Source organism: Alligator sinensis, unplaced genomic scaffold, assembly GCF_000455745.1.
Source record: "Alligator sinensis unplaced genomic scaffold, ASM45574v1 scaffold170_1, whole genome shotgun sequence".
NCBI lineage: Eukaryota > Metazoa > Chordata > Crocodylia > Alligatoridae > Alligator > Alligator sinensis.
Window position 1 is genome coordinate 880,684 of NW_005841863.1, and position 22,342 is coordinate 903,025.

General features: G+C 42.2%; 1 protein-coding gene and 1 long non-coding RNA gene across 2 annotated transcripts in view; one reads left to right on the forward strand and one right to left on the reverse strand.

Annotated features, from left to right (window-relative positions):
* The window catches only part of LOC112552069, a 53,929-nt gene extending 42,413 nt beyond the window's left edge, over nt 1-11,516 (reverse strand). Inside the window, exon 1 of the long non-coding RNA XR_003096407.1 lies at nt 11,326-11,516. This is a non-coding gene — a long non-coding RNA (uncharacterized LOC112552069). The remainder of the gene's footprint in view (nt 1-11,325) is intronic.
* The window catches only part of LOC112552066 (ninjurin-1-like), a 411,278-nt gene that overhangs the window by 285,974 nt on the left and 102,962 nt on the right, over nt 1-22,342 (forward strand). The gene's annotated exons all lie outside the window — the stretch shown is intronic.

Genomic DNA, 22,342 nt, shown 5'->3' on the forward strand with positions numbered 1-22,342 from the left:
CCGCCTCTCAGGCTGGTGGAGACAGATCTCGGGAGAGGCTGCACTGACGGGGGCATTTCTGCCACACCCGCCATGCTATGCTAGTTCTTCTAATGTACCTGTGACAGGGTGTCATCTTTGGCTGAAATTTTTTTTTTTTTTAGGCCAGTGCGTGTGCAGGCTTTCCTTGCTCAATTTGGTATAGGAAGTCATTCCTCACCTCAAACCTCGGGGTTGCCTTCATCAGTTCTGGTCATAATACCTTGCCATTCCATTGAGCTAGGTGTTCCTGGCAAGCATAACTAAAATCTGCATCCCGGCTCTGCTCCAACTGGAAATGTTCATCTTCCCACAAATGTGCAACATCCACCTTCTGTTCAGCCTCTTCCTCTGGTGGAGGTTGTTCGGCTTCACCCATGAACCCCTCAGCCATAGGATTATCTTCCCACCCAGCCTCAGGCTCTCTTGCCTTGCATCTTTGCGTTCTTGCCACCTGTGGCTTCCAACTGCAACCTTCTCTCACCTCGGTCTCCTCTTTCAAGGCTTCCTCTTTCTGTCTTGCACTGGCTATCTCTGTCAACAATTCTGGCCAGTCACATCCCAATATTACAGGGTTGGGTAAGTGCTCAGGGACCCCAACTGGCATCCAGTGGGTATTATCGCCCACTTGCAGAATGGCCGACACTCTGTCCAATTTCATGGGCTCCCCACACCAGCATCGCATGATTACATGATCTGCTACTTCCCTCTCTCTTTCTGGTAATGTATTTCTCTGCACCATGGTCTGTGATGAGCCTGAGTCCAGCATAGCACGTACTCTTTGTCTCTCTATCATCACTTCCACCATCAATGCAGGCTACTTGTCTCTTAAAATGTTAATGTTACTTGCTTCTTTAAAAAAAAAAAAAAAAAAAAGCAGGAGACTGACCCACAGGTTCCCAGGTAGGCTCTAGGTTCACCACCTATAGGATAATGAGCTGTTGCCTTAAGGGCAAAATGCACACTCCTACCTCCCCTTGATATGCCTCATGCCTCACAGAAGTTTTATAATTTTCTCTCTATGTTGGGCCACTGTGGGCTTACCCCCTCTCTCTCTAGCTAGGCCTGTCAGTCAAAAAGCCCACTAAGCAGGGCTTGACTCTGAGGCTCTAGCTCTCTAACTCGCTCAGGCTCAAGGCCCGCCGTTCCATACTCTCCATGACACCAGGCCTATTGGTCCTTCTACACTGCGCCTCTGTGGCACCAGGCTTTTGGGGTCTCAGCCCCTCTGGCTTTGCCCCTCTTTCTGTATGTAGTTAGGGCCATTCACCTAAGTCCACCCACTAGGACCTGACCTCAAGGCTCCTATCTTGCTTTCTAGCAACTCTGGGTTCGTGGCCCTAGTGCTGCGGCCCTAGTACAGCAGGGCTTCTTGAGCCCTCTATCACAGCACCCCTGGCACTAATGAGGCCGCCTCTTCCTCCTCCTCCCCTACAGCCTCAGCCACAAACCACTGGCTTCACATTAAGCATAAACCATAGGCCCCTGTGACCATATAATGAAAATTAAAAAAAAAAAAAAAAAAGAGGCAAAGTGACTGCTTATATGTGCTTGTGCTTCTGTCGCACAGCATGGTGCAGTCTTCCCAAGAAGGCTGCCACAACTGCTCCATAGTCATCAAGAGTCTCCCTCTCTGCTGCCTCCCTGGCCTTCTCCGCTTGAGGTTTATATGGTTCTGGCCTTCCCCTTCCTGTCACCTGACCAGCTAGCACGGCTCAATCCTTAACCCCTGCTCAGCTAGCTATCTGCACCTGGAAAGTGCTGGATTTAAAAGGGCCACCCTGCTTCCTGGTAACAGGGCTAGGGTTCCCTGTTACAATACCCTATACTATTGATATAAGATAGTGATATAGGAGATGGAAATAGGAACAAGTTACCCAGTGCCGTAGCAAGGGGGAGGATGGGGGGCAAGCGAGACCCCAGGTGCTGAAGTGAAAGGGCACCAACAGGCACTGCCCAGCCAGGCAGAGTGAGGTTAGAGCCATGAGTGGCTTGTTTGGAGGGGTGTGGGGTGGGAGAAGGGTGGCTCCCGCCACTGAATGCACTCCTGGGCAAGGGGGGGTGTGACCCTGGGATCTGTGCACAGGGTGAGGATGGGCTGTCCCTGCGGGCTTTGCCCTGGGCACCAAATTTCATTGCTACAGCACTGAAGTCACCACAGGGTGCACATGAGCTACACCACAGGAACTGCTCATGTACACGCTTTTGTCCCATTCTAAATGCAAGGTAGCTCAACCCCGTTGTTGAGTTTACTTTCTGGAAACTTGTTCACTTATTAATACCATTAGGAAAACTGGGCATTGTAGTAGTATCTGAACAGATTCTACATGTCCCAGCAGAGGATAATGGGACATAGGTACCTAAGCTAGCATGTCCCATGAGAGTCATTTGAACACCGCAATGAGAAAATCTGCTTGTTTCCTGATGTAAAACAAATCCAAAGAAATCTGCATGTGGGTCCCACTGGCAAATATTTAGCAGTGCTTGGCTCGGAAGCAGGCAGAGCCAATCCATAAGGAAGTCAGATGGTTAGCTGCTGTCTGAGTTTGCTTGGGGTTATTTTGGAGAAATGAATAAACAAGGGTCTGTGTGCGAAAGAATTAAAAACCAATTGTCCGTGACCAAATTCTGTCTGTCTCTAGTCCGCCATGATGTGAGTGAGCGCAGCATCACACTGGTCTTACAAAAACACAGCTTGGATGGCAGCCAGAGTTTGCTGTGAGAGACTTTTCTTCAAATACATAATAAAATGAATCCAAATGAGACCAGGAAGAACAGCGTAGGGAATTTGGGCACTGCAACAGGGAGAAGGGGGAGAGTTTCACAGCCTGCACCACAACATCACAGACTAATGCTGAATATTGCCAGTTGCCTGGTACTTGTTCCTGCTTTGTCACTAGCATTGTGTGTTTTAATACATAAGAAGTGAAAGCAAATGCAGCTTGCTTTTCAGTACAGGGCTGTCAGCTAATTTTTTGTTGAATCCCAAGAGTGCATACTTGCCAAAGCCTGTAGGGTGAGGGGGAGTAGGTAGAGATTCACTGGAGCGACACAAGTACTGATTCCATTTGCTTGAGTTTGCCACACATTTTAGTTGATAGCATCAAGCTTTTCCTTCTGAGGAAGACTCAAAAAGAAAAAATCAGGAGCTGATATAAATATATGGACAATTTTCAGTGCGTTGTCTCACTATAGCTGATTAAATATTCTGTGTTGTAAGGATGTTGGCTCTTGGCCAAAACATTAGCAGCTTATTTATATGTGCCTCAATTAGGCATGGAAAGCTGTCATTGCTGTTTTTCAACTTCGATATTAAAATCTGTTCTCTTGCTCTTAATTATGATACCAAATTTTGAGCAAAACAAAAATTGAATATTAATTTTTTTCAGCAAAAGTTACCCATGGACAAATGTATAGGAAGTATTTTAGCAGAGCAGATGTAAATTATTCTTTATGTGCAGTAGATATGGGACCAAACCAAAACCCTAACTCCAAATGCCTTCAGACCATGAAGGCACAAATTTTGTCAATGAAACTAGTTTCAAAAAAATCAGTTCAGAAGCTATTTTGAAACTTTCCTATTATGATACCATGAGGCCTAGATCTAATACCATCTCTAGATATTGTTTTTCAGAACCAAACCTAGACTAATTAAATTTTTGCAAAATCATCCTCCCACTTGGGTTTCTTGATCCAGGCCTTTATATTTTGTCTACGGATTCCAATATAGGGATCCTGTTTTCATAGAAATCAAATTGGTTACCATTTGATAGTACAATATCCCAGCCTGGTGAGTGATGATTAAATGGCAAATCTTTTCTCCCATTTGCTCTCAGTAAAATAAACTATTTTAAATAACATTTTTAGAAAAAAATACAGGTTGAGATTCAAGTTTCATTTTGAATTAAACACAGGTTTTCACTACTATTAATCTTTCATCTAGTAGGTTTTGGCCAATCAGCTGTTTGGACTATAAATGCTGCCACCCCTCAGTTTACTATGAAGTATTTTGCTTAAAAAATAATAATTAAGCCATTCTTTAAGGACAAGCCAAGTAACCAGTTGCTATCTACAGATATGCTTGTAGCTGCTGGATTTGCCAATAATTATTCGCTCAATGTGAGTGAATAAATGCACACTAATGCCCTGGCCCTGGAAAGCAAGGAACACTGTCTACTCTCTTTGATGTCAGGGTCAGTGGAGATCTCACAGCCTCACACATAGACCACACCTCACTCAGCTATGTAGAGATCAAGAGTATAGACATTTATGTTATCGTTTCACATTAGCCAGTGAGCAAATCACACAAAGATCAATGGCTCAGACAAGGACTGAGAAATTTGGATGCTTCTCTGAAGCTTATCTGGCACCCCACAGTCTGCAAAATCGGGCTGCAAATCTTGGAAGTACAGGCTTCTTGGCACTTTGGATTGCTGTCCTGCCTGCAGGGAACAGATTAAACTGGTACATGGTTTTGTGATATACAGACACCCCTCCAAATTTGCTGCCTTTTCCTGTACTCTGCTTTCATTTTAAAATAGAAAGTAAGGGCTTATCGACATAAGGATGTGAGTGCAAAGCAAGCTAGGGTGTGGACCAGACTATATAAACCTGTGTGAAGCACTGTGCTAACATGGCTATGATGGTTCCAGTATCTGAGTAAGCTTGTTCAAAGCTACCTAAAGTATCTGAGCACAAAACCACGTTCTGCAGAGAAAATATACCCCAAGCATGCCTGTTAAAGGGAAACATGCACAGTTTCACATTTTCACTTGCTTGGCAGTCACCTCCTTTCACAGACAAGTCCTAACAGTAACATACCTAATGGTGGAGGGTGGTGACTGCAACTTGGGCACTGCCTTTGGGGATGGTGACTGTTGTTGCGGCTGGCCGTGCTCCTACTGCTGGCAGCACAGCAGCCAGCACTGCCCCATGTGCCAAAGGTGCCCATGGTGCAGAGCTGCCCCGTCAGTCTCTGAGCCCTAAATCTCTCATGTGATAAGGGATGTGTGTGTATATATATATATATATATATATATATATATAAATGCACCCCATTGCAGCTGAGGCTGAGAAAATCTGGTGGTTCTGACAGGTGTGAACTATACCCTTCGTCTCAGTGAGGCATTAACTCAGACATCCAGCAAAGATGACTGAAGTGACAACTCTTGCTCCTTCCTTACATAGAGGAAGAAATAATTAACACAGCTGTGCAATTTGTGGTGACCTCATTTTAGTCCTGCCAAAGTGAACATTTTGTTTCCTCTGCCATCAAGGAGCTAAGCACTTCTAAGGATTCAGACGGAACCACAGGAATCAAGTAATCCTGTTCAGGGACCTTAGAGTTCAGAGTGCCCAACTGAGCTCAAAGAAATGCTGACTACTCACATAAGCCCAATTTATCTGGTAAGGAAAGCTCAGAGGGGTAACACCACCACCTTTCCCTTTCTAGCCTTCCTGCCAGCACTCTAGGGATTCACCCGAGGGAAAAAAACAGCACTTATTTGGGGTAGGGACATTTCTAAAAAGTGGCATAACTAGGGTGGGGTGTCCGGGGAAGCTGTTCCAGGTGCCAATTTGGGTTGGTGAGGTGGGGGGAAGGGTAGAAAAAAATGGCTACAGCAGCTCCACAGTCATGCTGGCAATGTGGCAATAGCAGGAAGCTGCCACCTCCTCCCATGCCCCATGAGTGGCAACTGCCCCAGGTGCCCAGTCATGTCATCATGCCTCTGTTTCTGAACCTCTGCTAAGATTCAATTTACATCAGACTCTAGAAAATGATGAAACTGCCTGCAGGTTCCTCGTTTGCTCAAGCAAATATACCTGTCCCTGACACACGCAGCTCACTCTGGGGAGGGAGGATTTTGGCTTGTTGGAGATGGGGCCACCTGAAAAAAAATGGACCTGAATCTTTGTTTAGGTTTTATTTTGCTTTTTAATGGCAAATATCAGGACAAAAGAAAGGGACAGGAAAAGCCACTACCCAAAATAGCAAATGTAAGGGATTACAAGTTCATAAAAAGGCCAGTTGGCAGAGCAGAGCCAGGCCACATGCGAAAATGAGCTTGATAGCAGCAATAGACGTAGCAGCAGCAGCTGAGGCAGAAATGAGAGAAACGGCAATAGATGAGACAGGAGCAGATGCCCAAATGGCAGTAGCAATCATGTCTCCTCTTGCTTTGCACCCAAACCACTCATTTAAGGGCAGCCAAATAGACTGTTACGAACCAAACAGACCATTATGATCTATTGTACAAATATGTATTTGGGTAAATGCTGAGATGTGTACTGCTGTAGTGGAACAGAAGTTGCAGTGCAGGCATGCCAGCCTCTGTGTCTCAAGTTCAATAGGTCTACTCCTTGCCATATAGAGATACTTTTTCTTTTACAGAACAGAAAGCAATCAGAGCAGCCCATAAATCTTTATATGCCTGTTGCATTTACTTGCTTTAAAAGGGGAACACTTCCTCTTTGGCCCCAGAATGTGATTTTCTAAAAGGATGAATAAATCCTACATAGTATCCCTAGTAGGTAGGAGTTCTCTTACCTTTCAATTTAAAAGTCCTCCCAGCAATGTTGGGCCAAGTGCCCAGCTCAGGTATAAATGGACATTTCTAAATGAACATTCAGATATAAATGGACATTTCTTTCAGCTTCAGTGGAACTACAGTGATTTGTATCAGTCCATTAAGTTCTTGTTAATATTTGAGTCTGTGTTTGAAAATAATTCATTTGTTTTGTTAAATGGTTAAGTGCCAGATTTGCAGGAGACATTCGGCATGCCACCAAAAATGCTCAGGTACTCATACTGCTCATAACACCAGTGTATGCATGAATAAATTGAATAATTTCCCATGTAACCCAGACAGTGGGTATTTGTAGAGTGTTCGAACACCATCCTGCTGCCTTTACAATACAGTTCTTCCAGTCTTTCAGTGAAATACAGAGAAGACGGATGTCTCAGATATGTTGTGTGACATCTAAATTGTTATCAAGAGGGCTGCTTTAGAGAGTCTGATTCACCAAAGTACTTAAGCACCTGCTTAACTGTAAGCTCAGCAATGGTCCCACTGAATATAAAAGTGAGCCACCTGCTTAAATGCTGTGCTGGATTGGAGCCTTAGATGGCATGACCGTCTTACTACCCAAAATTACATTTCTAATATGCAAGTGTCTTAAGACACTTGACACTACTGTGAGTCAATTTCTGACCTTGGATACGCATATGCACAGCTTTTACGGACGTCACTGAATTAGGCCCCAAGGTTTTGCCCACAGGTGTCACCCAAATCTGTCGAAGCATTTTTAAAAAAAATAATAATCAAGGAGCCTGAACTTCTGCATGCAAGTTAGATGGTGACTTTAACCTTGGAGCAAAGTTTTACATCAAAAATTCTAATTCCCTGCAAACTGAGGATTAAAATGTAGATGTTGACACAGCAGTAGTGCTGCCATAAAGACAGCAAAGTCATACACTTTATTGTAACAGCTTTTGATTGCCTAGCAAAGAAATGCATAATGAATAAACATTATTTTAAAAGGCTGCATGGCACAATGAATTTTTCAGTGGGAAAAACAGAAGAGAAAGTATTTAAAAATACATGAGTTTCATATTTGATTATAAGTCAAGAAGCAACAAAAAGAACAAAAAAAATGATAGAAATGGCAACAGGCACTAGGCTTTCAGTCTTGAATTAATGAGGTTATTCATAATAGGGAGGGAGTGACATAGTGATTAGTTAATTACTGTGAAGAAACATATAATTAATGCACAACTGAATTTAGTGTACAATGAATTAAACTGTCACATAATGCAAGCAACAAAAATTGAGAGGGAAACCTTGATTGCTGATTGAGGTTGTTATTGCAGCAAAAAGTCTATTGAAATCACAATAGTTTAGCTTCAAACAACATGTTGTTTAACTAGTGAGAAGTGATTCCAACCTGTTAATAGCAGTGGCAGGGCAGATTGTCTTGCATGCGAACTGCATGCATATATGCTTACAGGGCAAATGTGTCCATGTCCAGCAGAGAGAGAGAAGCACTGAAGAAGCAAGAAAGAAACCAAGAACCCCATAGGGCCTACTTCTCCTAGGATGTGTCAGATAGATGGCTAGGAGTTGGACCCGTGGCAGACACACCAGCTTTCCTGTCCAAAGGGACAATGTGTGTGTAAAAGGGGGCACATGTAGGCCAGTATGAATTAAGCAACTATTCCACTCAGAGGTCAATAAACAACATCCCTCAGCTTGTCTTTTGCCATTCTGGTCTATAGTGGCAAGGTGGTGCTTATCACCCAGCACCATCATCTGCATAGCTGCTTTAGGTAAAGGCAGGAATTTGCACGTGATGTACACATGTGTAGTATGCTGAGGTGCCTTCACATGTAAGGGCAGCCTCCAGTTTTGAGGAATCTGAGTATTTCTACAAAGCAAGTTGTTGCCCTTTAATGAGAATGACCTCCAGAACATAACTCTGGGCTGCCTTGCATGAGCTCTAACTTCCTCTGACAGGAATAGTCCTGAACAGGACTGGCGTCAGCTGAGGAATGCCAGCAGCACTGCAGAAATACCCTCAACACTGGCGAAGTTACAGCTAGCATCGAATAGTCCAAAAGAGTAACACAGAGCATTGAAGATCAGGCTTCTGGTTTCTCTATAGCACTGTGCACTGCACACTATTGTCAGGAAAAACTGCACGGTTGAGAGAGGAATCCACAAATGTAGCAGTTTATTTTAACTCATCCTAATATTTTTTAGGTTTCAGAAAATTGGGATGATGGTCTTAAAAAGATCATGGTCTCCCCAAGATTAATATTTTTGTTTGTATTTTACTCAGTGCCCAAGGTATTCACGACATGCTAGCTATAAAATTGGATTTGGTTTCTACCTCAAGAAATCTAATACATAAAGGTAATGCAAATACAGTAAGTAAAGATAACCTCAAGGAGAATTAGTGAGAGAGAAAAATTAGAAAGAAGCATTTTATGTGCGATGTTTCATGCATGGAACTTGGAGCTCTGATCATTGATTTCTGTTGCAGCATATTTATTGCTGTGTAACATTTATTGCCCTGTGCTTCTAGTACTTCTTGATTTGAGCCTTATTAAAAATTAGGTGGTAATGACTTTTGTTGGGATATGATACTTTACCACCTTTTCCTTCTGAGAAGAAAAGGGTATAAAAGAGATTCAGCTGAGAAATAAATACATATATAAATAAATATGAAGGCTAAAACATTTCTGCTACCTTACTCTTGGGTTTAAATAGAATCACTTATATGTATCCTCATGCCAAATTAAAGTAAGATTTAACCCTTTCAATGCAAACAAAAAGCTAACTCTGTAACCATGAAGCATAACTTTTAAGCTTGATTAATAAGAATATTTCAACTTTAGGAAAGGGCCAAGGAGATAACCAAAAAGCAAATCATATTGCTGTGATAGCATAAGGTGGCTCCCAATTCAGCAAAAGACTTAAGCTCATCCTTAAACTCACTATTAAATCAAGGTTATGCTAGATGAGTGAAAGTACTTTGATATCCTTTCAGAATGTCATTGGAAACTGTAGAGGACTACCTTCCTGGCTCTGATATAGGAAAACTCTCTACGGGTTTGTAGGAAAGGGTTGGGTTTTTTTAATGTTTAAAGTTCATCGCAAATGCCCCATTATTTTTAGTTGAAGAATCAGAATACTACTGAGAGTGAGATAGCTGGTGAGAGCCACAGGGCCTTGGCTGTGTCCAAAAGCTAGAATGTAGATTCCCTTGCTTCCCCTTCATTCTGTACCACAAGATGCAACAGTGGCCTATGGAGAGATTAAGACTGCGGAGAGACATGGCTGAAAAAAACAACCTGTGCAAACATCCACAATAAATTTGCCAGCTTAGTGATTAACAAATGCTGTTCAAAAGAGATGCATTGAGCTTTATACTTGAACTGTGTTTCTTTTCCTCCTCACTGCTTGCTGTAATTCTTTTTATGTCATGGTTTTTATGCATTTCAGCTTATAACCAAAGTCTGGTAAAAAATTCAAGCCAGGTCAATTAAGCTGCCTTCACAAAATGGAAGGAAATTGTGCTTTGTTCCATCTGATCACAGGTTTTCTTCCTTTTTCTCTTTCTACTCTGCCTCTCTTCTGCTGCTGCTCCTCTGAGAAATTAACTGAGTCTTGCTGCTTTTCTCTGAGCCAGGTTAGGGATAATAGAAAACCTCAGTTACTAAGGAAGGTATTATTTGATAATAAAGCAGAGATCCTTCAAAAGTCTGTCATGTTTGAGGGCAATAAAATAAACAGCAACAGGAAATCTAGTGCGTTCTGTTGTCTCTCAATTTAAATGGATTGCTTTTTAAAATTAACATTTAAAGCATTTCAAACTCAGGAAGTATGTGACTCACTATTTGCAGAAGTTAAGTAGATGGTATTTACTACAAAGCAGCACTGTAATACATTTCATCTTGCTAAATGATAGGCCAGTCTAGTCATGTCTATGTAGCTCTCCACCATGATGGAGAAACTTAGAAATACTATAGATGTTTTGTTTTTCTCCTTTTCAGTAAAGGATTGTTTAAATTGCCATAGAAATGCCAACAGTTGAACAACATGCTGCTACTTTTCACGATGGCTCCCCAAATAATTTACTTGCACATGCTTTTTCATTCTTACTATGCTCCATCACTTTCTACTGATGGGTACCATGCTTAATGGACCTTGTCAAAGTACCTCACTTGCTGCAGGTGGGGTTCCCTGCTCAATGAGCCTGATCATGCACACTTATCAGATAACTAGATGCCTGGATGCCAGGTTCTGACCCCAAAATTAATTGCAGGGCAAAACTGCACCTGTTAAATGACGACTGGGATGAGACCCCTTTTTTAAAAGACTGGAGATGTGAAAGTACTGAGCTTAAGTAAACTCTCACATATAAAATGCTTCTACATTATTTCTTTTAGGTAGAAGGCAGGGGAGGATGGCACCTCTCAAACTAACTTGTTCAGAGAAACATGACCTTTCAGAGGCTACAGCCTACTTCGGGTAGCCTGCAAAATCTCATGCCTGTCTGAATGTGAGGGTCTCTAAATTGTCACTCTGCCCTGCCTTCTGCCTAAACTGAGACTATCAGACCTCTCTATTCTTTCTTTTAGTTGTAAAGCAGAGTCTGTTTGGAAAAGATGCATTGGGAGGCAGACTAAGTCTGATTCAGCCTCAACCTCCAGAGAAGAAATCAAAACTGAATCTGTTCAAAGTATGCACATAATAAGACAGTCTTATATATAATGCTTATAAGGGTCCTTTTAAACTGGCTCACCTTCTAGCATGTTGTTTTACCCATCACTTTCCCAAGCAGAAATCCATTTGTTGTGCTTTAATCCTCCCAGTGGAGCAGCTTTGCTTATCAGGTCAAATATTTGAAAAAGAAAAAGCATTGCATCTGTATGTTCCCATTTCCATTTCCACGGTTTGTCTGTGGTTGGGCTCAGCTCAAAAGCAGGAAGAAAGGCTGTTGCTAGCATCAGTGATTTGTACTTAGAATTCTACAAGTGCTCTTACAGTTAGTGTTTCAGTCTTGACCACACCTTCTCTCCTAATACAGTCATTCTGCACCATTTCAAAGTATTCCCTGCCTCTTCTGTAATCAGAAAAAAAAATTAACCTATCACCAAACTATAAATAGCCCCTGATAGCCAAAGAGTTGGGAGGAGCAAAGTAGAGTTATGGTGGTAGCCAGGCATGAGAGAAGACATTACACAGACAACACTACTTCAGCTGTTGTTTTTGGTACCTAACAGTGTTGGCTTCATAAAATGCACAGGGGGTTGAAGGCTTTAGAACTTCATATGCTACATGCTAAATTATGAATCTCTGTATTACATGTGAGAACTGTTCTACTTCCTATGCTGTAGATGGAGGAGGAAAATGTAGGGCTCGATCCACCTCTTACTTATTAAAGTCTCTGGATGGGGACTTGGGACCCAAAACAAAGAATTGTAACTCTTGTAATCTGAAGCTTTGACTCCTCATTTTGGACTGGCCAATTCTAGAAAATTCTATTGAAAGATTTGCTTTTGGGAATTGGCTTGTACATGAAGTAGATATTGTATTAGAACACTGGTCCAGGGGAACAGCAAGGGTTAATTGGTTTCTAAAAGCCTGTTTGTGACAAAGTTTCTTTCAAGGCCCACTGTCTGAAGCCAGAAGACATACAGGCTGAAAAATTGAAGACATGTACCACACTGTTCCATAACAGAGATAAGGGACTCTGCAGCATTGGCCCCAGGGTCACAATGCCCAACTGCAGGACCCTTGGGATTTCCTGTTTTGATGAACAGACCAAATTAAGAATCCCGGTAAATAACCAAGTTAAGATGTGTGTGCATGTGATGGGTTTGTGAAATAAAGGAATACACTGACAGTATGACAACTGCAGGGAAACCAATCAATAATGCCCAGAAGAGTCATCAGAGGAGGAAAAGAATGCAAAAGGAGGGATTTCAAAGCAGCAAAGGGTCCCCAAGAAGGGAACCCAAGGCCATACCACCAGCCCATCTCACCCACCCCACTGGGTGAAGGTGGGCCTCAGCCTTCAACCTCCAGGCTGCTGACACCTGACATCCAAGAAAGAACCTCAGGGTGAAGCTAGTGTACTGGCTAGATGTACCTTCCCTCTGTGACAGCTCTAGGACTGGTATAGAATTGTTTGCATTATTCTTATCTGCTATCACTGTGTACCAATAAAAGTTGCTTATCGAATGGAGAGGTCATGGTCAGTCTGAGGGTTTGAGTTTGCCCAGAACAAGGTGTCTGGGTCATCAGTGCCAACACAGTATCTAGGATGCAGAATTAAAGAGACTCAGAACATTAATATCTTAATCCAACAAATACAGTCTGTGTACATGCGTGCACACACACACACACACACACACACACACACACAAAAGGAATGGTACTGAAATACTAGTTACTGAGCCAATCAATACCAAGCCCAGCCGGGAGATTAACCTTTTGTTATTATGACCCATGTAAGGAAATCAACTTCAGTCTCACTAGCAGCCTTATGCATTTCATCTTCTTTACTGGCATGAAATAGAAACCCCCTCAGTCTTCATTGTATTTTACACCTTAAATATGTGGGTAAGATTATGCTTGTGAGGCCCAGGCTATGGTCACTTTAAATTGTAGGCCCATCCTCATATTTGTGGTTAGCAAATCCAACTTACTCTGCAGCTTTTTTCCATCAAATGAGCTAAAGAGGAACCCAGAACTCCTTTTTTAGCAATGCTGCTATAGAATGATTGGCAGCAAAATGCTGCCAGACCTCTTGAAAACTTCAGAAAATGAAACCAATAGTTTTTTCCATCAGTTTTTTCCATCACCTACCATCTGAGCCTGAAAATATTTTATATCATTCCCTGAGTCCTGGAATTATAACACATCATAAATAGATGTCTGGCAAAACACAGCTTTACTAGCCAGAGTGACAGATATGGCAATTCAAACCTATCCCTAGTGTATCTCCCTAACATTAAAGCACTGGGGATGAGTTTGACACAGACACAGTAGAAAGAAAGAACCTTACACTTAGATTATATCCTATCCCTGTACAGAGAGAAGATTCCAGCAATATCTGAATGCAAAAAAATCTATAGGAGAGTACTGTGGCTAAGTGAACCCTTCTTGCAGAAGGACTAACTCAACAATATAGCAGATCCTGGCTCACAAGTGTACATTGTAATGACACATGTATTGATTTCAATCTCTTTTCTCATGGGGAATTGAGTGAAATATGAAGGAGAAAAATGGACCTCTTCAGCAGATAACAGGAAAGCACTATTCAAACCAAGTTCTGCAAGGCCCCACAATGACCGTGTGACTGATATTTATAAATACAAGTCAAAGTCTTTTTAATGCAGACCATTCTAAAACTTTGAGTACAGCAAGTGAAGATAACAGAAAGTGAACTTTTCTAAGAAGACAAATGCCTTTTTCAAACTTAGGCTTAGCCATGTCTGCAGCTTGATCTGTATGACCTCAAACAAACCCCAAGAAAGAAGCCCTACTCACTTGTGCATACTCCAGGTGTGCCTGAGCCCACTGAGTGGCTCAAAGCAGCCATTAGCTCATATCCCAGCCCAGCAGGAACCAACCCTTATGTGCCATAAGTTAGCCCTGCACCCTCCCCACGTGCTCCTGATCCCTTTCCTTTGCCCAATCTGCTGTTCTGTTTTCTGCTTCCTACCCTGTGCTCTCCACCTGATTTCATGCCTTGTTTTATGCTTCCTGCCCTATCTGCTGTCTCTCCTCTCCCTGATCTGCCGCATACCACGTACACAGGCTGTCAATGCCACATAGGCTGAAACTTCCTCGGCATGACGAAGGGTCTTTGAACTCAAAAGCTTGCTTAAAATTTTTTTTCCAACTATTTAAGTTGGTCTGATAAAAGATATCAGATTCACGCAAAGAACCTTGTCTGCCCATGCCACTTGTGGCACTCATGCCACTGCATGGCCACCCCTGTCCCAGCCCATGCTCAGGCTCTCCAGACACAGGGAGCTTGGGGTGCATACTCAGGACCATTCAGAGCCACTCAATCCTGTCCTCAAGCCATGGACACAGCGCTAGTGTGTGGGGCGTGCTTCTTGCAGCGGTCCCAGGCTCATTCCAGAAGCCATACAGATGTTGTCTCAGGCACTTCTGAAAAGGGAATTTAGGACTTAAATGCTTTTAAATCATTTACCCCTTTTCTCCAAAGGAAAAACAATACTTTACAGTTTTACAGTTTCCTTCACCCCAAGACATTAAAGTTCTTTACAAACAGTAAGGAATTTAGCGCTGCAGCGCCCCGGGAGATAGATAGATAAATATTACTAGCTCCTTGTACAGGTGGGGGAAGGAAAGCAGGAACGTTACAGACCAGTTGTGGGAGATACAGAATGTGTTCTACCATGTACTAAGTATCTTCCGCTTCCTCTTCAATCAGCTGTCTTTTCTATCTTCTCTAAGTTACCAATGTGTCTAACTTTTCCATTGTATTTCGACAGCACAAATATTCAATGTTTAACTGCCAATTAGGACATGCCACCAAACATGAGTACTTTATCATTCCTATTTCTTTTTCTGTGTCATTTCTATATCTTTTTTATTTCATTTTATACATTTGGACAATTACACAGGCCCCATTTAAAGTCAAGTAACTTTACGTCACTTCCATTTTCTCTTTTCTTTCCCTTCTTTGATGTTCCTTTCAGTATATTTTGAACTGAATAATATTAGTCAGTATTTATATTATCATTAATATACATCCTCTAATGTTCTTCTCACACACTTCCTACTGAAAATGTCTCATTTTTGGCTGCTAATATCTGAATATTTTATAAAGGATTCAAGAAAAAAAGGTGTAGTAAGAATGCTTTATGTAGGCATATGTCAAGTATCTCTTTTCAAAAGCGCTACTATATGAAAACCAAATACAATATATGATGAATATGTAATGATGAATTCTCCACCAGGACACTGGAGTGGTAGTTGTCAATATTTAGTAGCTCTGCTTTAGAATCTGTCTTTACACATTTTTATAACACCATATAACCTAGAATTGAATAGAAACAGTGCCAACAGAATTTACTACAGGTTTCCCTCGATTTATGCAGGTTCTATATATGAGAATTCACTCTTATGTGATCACCCTTTTTCTACCCAAAATTCCTTATATGCAAGGTAAATTCACTCCTATACAATTGGGGCTCACTTGTCCCCATTCACCCCAGCCCATAGGCTGTGCCATGCCATGGTGCAGGCAGGTGATGTTGGCTGCACCCACGTCTGCTGCAGCAGCTGGGGCAAGTGGGGAGAAGTGGAGCCAAGGGAGGTTCGGTGCACAGTGCAGCCCAGTGGCGACAGGCAGTTGGGGTCAGCTGCTCCTGCAGCCACTGCAGCAGGGACTGGGATGAGCAGGGAGAAGCAGAGGCCCTGGGCTGCAGCAGGCAGCGAGGCAGCAAGAACTGTGAGTGGGTGCGGGGCCTGGGATGGGGGAGCACAGCTCTTGCTGCTACATGCCCCCTGGGAGGGCTGTGGGCTGGGGGGCTGCTCCGGGCTCTTCCCAGAGGGGCATGGGCCCCCAGATCTGTGCATGGGACAACAGCAGGCTGCCACTGCAGGCTGGGGCTGGCAGTGCCACTGGGCCACCAGCTGATACAGTGAATTTTGGGGTGGCAGCAGCCCCCCTGCCAGTGCATGCCAGCTCCACCCTCCTGGAGCATGGGGAAGAGCCTGATGCCACCACCAGCCCCAGCCTTGCTGGCAGGAATGAGGCAGCAGTGCTGGGAGGGGGTCTGCTGCCACCCCAAAATTTGCTGTAGCCCCCACAACCTGCCACCAAGAGCTGGGGAGAGCCCAGTGGCGCTGCCAGCCCCAGCCTGCAGCAGCAGCCTGCTATCATCCCACACGCAGATGCGGGGGCTCAGCCCCCCCGGGAAGAGCCTGGCACAGCCCCCCAGCCTGCAGCCTTCCCTGGGAGCATGTAGTAGCAAGAGCCTCACCCCTCTGCCCCATGCCCCCTTGCCCCGCACCTGCTCACAGTTCCTGCCACTTTGCTGCCTGCTGCAGCCTCAGAAGCTGCACCACACCCCTCTCCTAGTCCCAGCCTTACCCCCTCCCTCCCTCCCTTACCACCTTGGGAATGTTTCCCTAGCTGTTCCATGGTAAACTGGGTTCAGTTTATGTGAATTCGATGTATGCACTGTTCTACAGGAGCGCATGCACCGCATAAATCAAGTAGCAAGCCTGTACCTCTTTATGCCTTATAAGGTCTGTTACAGGAAGGGAAAGACTTTTATTGTCTTCATTAGTCTCCATCTTCCCAATTAATAGTTTACTAAAATTAACTGTATTCAAGGAAGTCGTTGCAGGCCTTAACAGTCTCTTCTTTCTGAAAAACAGTTGTTCTTGGGTTTGGTGGGGATGTTTTTTCCACTCTCTTGATTTCACATTGACACTCGGGTTTCTCAGATGTGTCTGTATCTGTTTCTGACATATTTCAAGGTTGATCTCCTCAAGTCACACTCATGCATTTCTTTTGGGGTTTTTTTTTCAATGTGCATTTGATTTTAATTTCCTTTTAATGCTCTCAGCCATTTGGGTACTAAGGCATGACTTTGTATTAAGAACTAGTTTCCAGTGCTGGTACAGATTTTTTTACTTGCTTTTGACCTGTCTTCCCCCTGCTGTTGACCTTCCTTGCTCTTGCCTTTTCAAATTTCTAAACTAATAAGCTGTATATCTAGTACTTGTGCAATTCAGCAATTTTCTCTCCATATTTTAAATAATAACTCAGAGCCTGATTCTTCCCTCACTCCTCCTGTATAGCATCTTATATGACAAATTGCCCCATTGATTTTGGTAGATTAAACATAGGTATTTGATGTAAGTAAAGAAGTTAGGAACTGGCCTGCAATATTTTAGTAGTACTATATTGTTAACATACAAGAACATTTCACCAATGAAATATATTGCCACTCTTTGTATTAGAAAGAGTCCATTTATACAACCCAAATAGAGCACACAGTAAGTTTTGTCTGGGTCATAGCACATCTGTCTTGCATTACATTACAAATGTAAAGCCTTATTCAAAACAAGTGCCTTCATACCCTTAAAATGGATATCATTGGTTTTAAGGGGACTGAATGGCATCATAATGCAGCCATATGCTGAGATGTTAGAAACAGCTTAATTTACTTGTACCTTTTCACTTTGCTGCCTTTTACTTATTGTGGATCAAACACTGAACCCTTTCCTGCTGCCTGGCAATAATGCTGCATTGAGTAAGTTTGGGTGCTTCAGAAGAGAGTTGACTGATACAAACACACACACACACACACACACACTTTTTTGAAAGAAAATGGCAATACAAAAAATAGATTTATGCCCTTTCCACTTCTGATATTGCAAAAATTATGCTGATCAGAAGTCCACCAAAGCCCAGATGTTCCAGAAGCCTGGAGAGGCTCAAATGCACCAGTTTCAGCTGCCAACAGCATATAAAGGAATGCCATGATTAGAATTGCATTCAGCCACTTTTGACTCTGCAACCTTAATGAGTCGGTACGTACCCACAGCTGTGGCAGCATGGTGTAAGGCTTTTGGTACCAGTCCAAAACAAAGCTCAGACTCACACCTCTGGATCCATAATGAGACACCTTAACCATTCTGTCACCATCCCCCAAAATAATTATACTACTAATCCTTTTTAAATAACAGCTTATAGCACACAACATATAACATGGTCTTTTCTCTATGCATCTGGCCTGTTCTAGCCTGACAGGTCAAGTATTAGCTTGGATCTCTGTTGAGAACAGCATCCAACAAGAGTTGTGAACCAGCCATTGTCATTTAAGCTTGACCTTGGGTTGTCAGGTAGCATTACAGTACAAAGAGAATGGTTATGTGACTGAGATGAAAACAAGAATTGAAATGAAATTAAAATGAAATTCAAACAATCAATCTTGACTGCTTTCTCTGGAAAGAGCATTTTATCTTGTATCAGCTGTAACATCCATTCACAGTATGCAGTTCCGAATTACCCTTCAATTAACATGGCTCTCATGAGATTAGTCTTGTCACTATCCATGCTCTGGTCTCAGCTTGATTCTTTCTTGGTCTGCTCCTCTCCATCTCTAACAGCAACACAGTGAAGTTGAACAATGTCAGCATTAAATCTAATTGTAGACATTTGGGTTGGGTTGGACCAGGACTAAATTTGACATTCATATATCTGGTGTTATCATCTACAGTATTTTTCATGGCTTCAGTTAATACTTAGATGTGTCAATGTTCTATTTGATTTTCTTTCTTCCATGAATTTTTAATTGCCAGTCTATCTAGTTAAGAATAAACAGACCTGCCGCTCTCTCACTTTTATGCTAGTAGAGGAGATAGGAAGTCTATTCTCTCCTTCCGGGGGTATAGAAACAGCTTCTATGAAAAATTTCATTTTCTGCATCACACATAGGACTAATACAGGATTAGGAAACTGAAAAACAGTAATGAGGTGTGGTATGGATTATGCTTGATGGGTTGTTTATTTGTTTTTGGTTTTGTTTGTATCTGTGGGGGAAAATCCCTATGGACAAAGAACGACTCTAGAACAAAAAGATGAAGGCTGGCTCTTCCTGGGCAATGGTAAGCTACTGCCTAGCAACTCTCAAAGTAGGTAGCAAATACATAGCATAGAGCAGTGGTTCTCTACCTTTTTACACTTGCTAGCCTCAAGGCACACCTCAGAAAACGTTAGCTCTCAGTTTTTACTTATTTTCCACTACAGAAAAATAAAATGATGAGTGTAAGAAGTATCCTGTGGTACTTTCAACAATTTCCAGGAATATACTGCCTCCTTTACTCTTCTAAAACTCACTGAATAACACTGACTAAAACATATAGTCAAGAAATTGTCTAGTTAAAATACATCACTGCTACATACAGCTTACAGGGTCTTTTTTCTACCCAAGGCTGTCACAGTACCATTAACCTTAAATGATGGGTGACTACTAAAATACCCATAATCTTTGCAAACTCAAGGTGCAACATGGCTTCCTGACTCTTCTGCATAATCTGGCAAGTCTGCAGGGTATAAAAAGCCTCTGTGAAGGCTCACAAAAGGGCTAGCTCATCAGCTGAGGCCTATTGACTTAACTGGACCTTTGCCAGTTTCCAGTAGCCAAGCATCTATTTTCTAAGGCTAGTAGTGGAAATACACTATGGGGATCCAGTGAACAAAATACAGTTGATTAAATGTAAAAAAAAAAAAAAGTTTGCATCAATGGAACAAATTAAATAAATTTTAGAGCAGATTGGTAACTTCCAGTAAAGCCATTTTCTGTCAAAAAAAAATACTGATGACAATCAAAACATTTCATAAGAACATATTGAAATGTGTCAATTTCTTATGGAAAATAGTGGAAACCATTTTTTTGGATAATGTTGAAATGCAGCACTTTGTTTTGCCTATCCTATAAGTTGAAATAGTCTTCTTGAAACAAAACCTTTCAACATTATCTAATTGAAATGTATCTGCAATTTCATTTTCCATAATTTATTTTTTTAAAACCCTTTTAGTTGATTGATCATAAAATCAAATTCCAAAATTTACAATTCACGACAGAACAGAAATGTTGTTTGACCAGCTCTAGTGATAGAGCTTATTTTGATTTCAATACTGGAAGAAATGGAAGAAGAAATGAAACAAAGAAGAAGAAATGGAAATGAAATGAGTGAGTCTGCTTTACCAAGGCACCCACTGGAACCAGGCCCTGGCAATCATTTTTTGACGTGCGCTAATATATCATAATGCTATGTAATACTACAACACACTTCAAGGCCATGAAACTTTTTTTCCCTTCCGTGGCTGCCCATCTGGTTAATAACAAACTTTCAGTCAGCTTACAGTGAGTCTGCAGCATATAGTAGTTTCATAGTTTCATAGTAGCTAGGGTCAGGAGGAACCTGAATAGATCATCTAGCCTGACCCCCTGCCACAGGCAGGAATGAATGCTGGGTTCACAAGACCCCACAATATTCACAACATGTGTCACCCTTGTAGCCATCAGTACCTACCACAGAACATCAGCATAAACATCTCTACCTATATGGTTTTTTAAAAGATCCTGTGTAAAATAAAAGAAAAATAAGGTGTATAAAATGGAATCATGGGAACAGAACAACTAAATCTGTAAATTTGTCCCTTACCAGTCCCAATAAAGCAACATTTTCTTGAATACAGTGAGCAACTACTGAAAAAAAATGGTGGAAATCATTATTTGGTGTATTAAGCATTTAGGTTTCTGGGATTTTTATGCCTGCTCCAGAGATTATTTTCCTCTTGGTAAAGTGTTGCTGGAGGAGATAATGCATCACACCCCCCAAAGTTATTGATGCTGGAAATCTGGTCTGTCCTCTGAGACAGGGGTTTCTGGCAAGGCCAGTATACTTAGAGATACTATGTTGGCCAGGATGTATGGAGGATTTTTTTTCTGTGAATAGCATACATTATTTATCTTTTTTCTGCCCTTGTACAGAGCATTTTAATGTAACCTGAAAAATGAGCAAGAAAAATAGTTATCTGAAAACCACACTCCACCTTGCAAGTACATAATGTTCTCCTTGTTGCAAAGGTGTTTTAGATTGGTTCTCAGCTTCCACTGGGAGATGTGCCTTAGAAATGAAGGATTTTTCCTTCTGCTAATACTAGAGATAAACTCAATGTGCTCTTGAATTGGATATGGCTTTTCTGAAAGCCTCCCTCACCAAATGAGGTTTTACATATCTTCAATTTTAATGAAAGGCCCATCTTTGTTTAAAAATAAACGTATGTATTTAAAAATAAATGTATAAATACATTGTATAGACTGAAAATGCTTGACCTGCAGAGATGTTCTTCAGCTAAGAAGAACGAATTCTGTTCTAAGACTACCAGTGTATTTTATTCAAATAAATTTATATCGAAGGGGGGAAGTTAGGGCTATAGTTAGGATTATAATTAGGGCCTGGTTTAAATTGCAGGCTAAGCCTGCTAATATTGTGGCCTGATCATGGTGGGAGCCACCATTTTCATGCCCAAATCATGGTGCCCCCCAGTCCCTGACTGGCTGAGAGAACAGGTTTAGAGCCAGGTTGAATTGCAGCAGCAGAGGCCTTGCTCCCAAGGCTGATCACAGATGAAAAGCCCCCCCACAACCCTCCCTCACCCTGGAGGGGGGGGGGGGCTGTTTGCTCATCTGTGCAGGTGTTCTCTCCCCCCACCCCCAACCCCTGGCATCCCAGTTTTCCCACCTGGAAGAGCAAACAGCCCCTCCCCCACCCAGTGCCAGGGCTGTCTGCCAAGGCAGCCCCCAGGTGCTCCCAACCCCCTGCACTCCAGTTTTCCCACCAGGAGGAGCAAAAAACCCTCCCCTACCCACCCCCAAGCTCTTTCCTCCCCTGTCCCTTTTGCAAGCCCTTCCCCCCTCCCCTGAGCTGCTAGACTTTTGCTGCTAGCTAGGGAATGCTTTCCCCAGCATGTAGCAGTCATCTTGTTGCAATGAAATGCCATGATATAGCCACTTGCTGGGGAACGCCCCAGCCAACAGCCATATTGTGGTATTTCATTGCAAATTCCATTTTTCTTGAAAATTAATTAATTTCATGAAAATCGCTTAATTTAGAGATTTTCATGAAAAATGCAAAATCGTGATTTAAACCAGGCCCTAGTTACAATGTTTATTAGACCAGGCATTATTCAACATCTTCATCAGAGAATCATAGTAAAATAAAAAAAAGGTTGAGTTGAATATTCCTGC